The sequence below is a fragment of the Propithecus coquereli genome, unplaced genomic scaffold, assembly GCF_000956105.1.
Source record: "Propithecus coquereli isolate 6110/MARCELLA unplaced genomic scaffold, Pcoq_1.0 Scaffold293, whole genome shotgun sequence".
Classification (NCBI taxonomy): domain Eukaryota; kingdom Metazoa; phylum Chordata; class Mammalia; order Primates; family Indriidae; genus Propithecus; species Propithecus coquereli.
In genome coordinates, this window is record NW_012148541.1 from 1,587,983 (window position 1) to 1,591,324 (window position 3,342).

General features: G+C 37.3%; 1 pseudogene; it reads left to right on the plus strand.

Moving 5' to 3' along the window:
• The window catches only part of LOC105813904, a 3,078-nt pseudogene extending 571 nt beyond the window's left edge, over positions 1 to 2,507 (plus strand).
• The last annotated feature ends 835 nt before the right edge of the window (positions 2,508 to 3,342 follow it).

Below are 3,342 nucleotides of genomic sequence, written 5' to 3' on the forward strand. Positions count from 1 at the left end.
TTAGGAAGATTTTTTATTGCTGTTTCAATTTCAGTACTTGATATTGGTCTGTTCAGAAATTCCATTTCTTCCTGGTTGAGCATAGGGAGGCTGTGTGTTTCTAAAAATTTGTCCATTTCCTCCACATTTTCCAGTTTATGTACATAAATGTTTTTATAGTATTCATAGACGATATTCTATATCTCCATGGCATCAGTTGTAATTTCTCCTTTTTCATTCCTGATGGAGCTTATTAGAGTTCTTTCTTTTCAGCTTTTTGTTAATCTAGCCAAAAGCATGTCAATTTTGTTTATTTTTTCAAAGAACCAACTTTTTGTTTTATTAATCTTCCCTATAGTTTTTTATTGTCAATTTCATTTAGTTCTGCTTTGATCTTACTTACTTTACTTCTTCTGCTGGGTATGGGGTTGGTCTGTTCATCCTTTTCCAGTCTTTGAGACAATTCATTAGATATTCTATTTGTGATCTTCCTGTATTTTGGATGTAGGTATTTATGGAAATAAATTTTCCTCTAAGGACTGCTTTAGCTGTGTCCCACAGATTTTGATAACTTGTGTCTCCTTCGTCATTTAGCTCAGAGAATCTTTTGATTTCCATCTTGATTTCCTCTTTTATGAAATAATCATTCAGCAGAAGGTAGTTTAGTTTCCATGACTCTGTGTAGAGATGAGAGTTTCTGTTGGAGTTGATTTCTAATTTTATTTCACTGTGGTCTGAGAAGATGCATGGTATAATTTCTATTTTTTTAAAATTTTTTGAGACATGCTTTGTAACCTATGATATTGTCAATCTTAGAGAATGTCCCATGAGCTGATGAGAACGATGGGTCCCATCTCTCCATGTTATTTGTTTCATTGGAGACAAGGATGCGAGAGCTGCCTTCATTCGTGATGAAATGATGCCAGGAGAATGGGATGTTTGTGTTACTTCTTATGAGATGGTAATTAAAGAAAATCTGTATTCAAAAAGTTTCATTGGCGATATCTAGTCATTGAGGAAGTTCACATAATAAAGAATGAAAAATCTAAGCTTTCAGAAATTGTTCGTGAGTTCAAGTGGACTAATCGCTTGCTCCTAACTGGAACACTTTTGCAGAATAACCTGCATGAACTCTGGACATTACTCAACTTTTTATTGCCTGATGTCTTTAATTCTGCAGATGACTTTGATTCTTGATTTGACACTAAAAATTGCCTTGGCGATCAAAAACTTGTGGAAACACTTCATGCAGTTTTAAAACCATTTTTGTTACGTCGTATAAAAACTGATGTAGAGAAGAGTCTGCCTCCTAAAAAGGAAATAAAGATTTACTTGGGACTGAGTAAGATGCAACCAGAATGGTATACAAAAATCCTGATGAAAGATATTGATGTTTTAAACTCTACTGGCAAGATGGACAAGATGCGACTCTTAAACATTCCGATGCAGCTTCGAAAGTGTTGCAGTCATCCATATCTATTTGATGGTGCTGAGCCCGGTCCACCTTACACCACTGATGAACATGTTGTCAGCAACAGTGGTAAAATGGTAGTTTTGGATAAACTGTTGGCCAAACTCAAAGAACGGCATTTAAGGGTTCTCATTTCAGCCAAATGACTTGCTTGCTGGACATTTTAGAGGATTATTGCATGCGGCATGGTTATGAGTATTGTCGACTGGATGGACAAACCCCACATGAAGAAAGAGAGAATAAATTCCTAGAAGTGGAATTACTGGGTCAAAGGGAAGCAATAGAGGCCTTTAATGTTCCTAATAGTAGCAAATTCATCTTTATGCTGAGTACCTGGGCTGGCAGTCTCGGAATTAACTTGGCAAGTGCTGATGTGATTATACTATATGATTCAGACTGGGATCCACAGGTTGACCTACAAGGTATGGATTGAGCACATCGTATTGGTCAGAAGAAGCCAGTATGTGTATTCCGTCTCATCACTGACAACATTGTTGAAGAAAGGATTGTAGAGAGAGCTGAGATAAAATTGAGAGTTGATTCAATTGTTATACAACAAGGAAGACTCATTGACCAACAGTCTAACAAGCTGGCAAAAGAGGAAATGTTACAAATGATACGGCATAGAGCCACCCACGTTTTTGCTTCTAAAGAAAGTGAACTGACAGATGAAGACATTACAACCATTCTGGAAAGAGGGGAAAAGAAGACTGCAGAGATGAATGAATGATTACAGAAAATGGGAGAGTCTTCTCTCACAAATTTTAGAATGGACACTGCACAAAGTTTATACAAGTTTGAAGGCGAAGATTATAGAGAAAAACAGAAGCTTGGTGTGGTGGAATGAATTCAACCTCTTAAATGAGAACACAAAGCAAACTATGCAGTGGATGCCTACTTTAGAGAGACTTTGCGTGTCAGTGAACCAAAGACTCCAAAGACTCCATGGCCTCCAAAACAGCCAAATGTTCAGGATTTTCAATTTTTCCCACCACCAAGCCATTCACATTTACTGAGAGAATTGATAGGTTGGGCAAATTTCTGTTCATCCTGTTGAGTTGAACTTTGTTGCTTTGTTTTCTCTCTTGAGCCATTGTGGTATCTGGCCTTTAACCTTTAGCTTTTGGGTGATTTTACATTGGTGAGTGTTTACTGCGCTAATCCATGTGTAACGCTGTTTTGAGTACTTCTTGGAGGGCTGGTCTTATCTTGGTGAATTCCCTCAGTCTTTGCTTATCTGAGAAGGTCTTTATTTCTCCTTCATATATGAAACTTAGTTTTGAAGATTCTAAGCTGGGCATTATTCTGTTTGAGAAGAGTGAGAATGGGGCCCCAGTTTCCTCTTGCTTGTAAGATTTCAGTTGAGAAATCTGGCATTATTCAGATGGGCTTTCTTTTTTATATTGCCTGCTTCTTTCGCCTTACAGCTTGTAGGAGGGCCTCTTTGGTGGATAGTTTGGTCAGTCTGATGACTGCATGTCTTGGTGTCTTCCTGTTTGCAATGAATCTCCCAGGAATCCTTTGAGCTTCTTGTACCTGGATGTCTACATTTTTAGCAAGGCCTGGTAAATTTTCCTCTATTATATCTTCAAATAGCTTATCCAACCCTTATATATTTTCTTCTTCACCCTCAGGGATATGCATAACTCTCATGTTAGGCTTCTTCACATAATCCTACATTTCTTGTAGGCTTTGCTCTTTTCTCTTATTTCTCTACTCTATCTCTGTGACTGATTTATTTAATTGAAAGGTGTTATCTTCAATCCGTGAGATTCTTTCTTCTGTTTGATCTACCCTGTTCATGAGGCTTTCCACTGTGTTTTGTAGTTCCCTGAATAAATTCTTCATTTCCAGGAGTTCTGTCCAATTTTTCTTTAATATATCAATTTCTT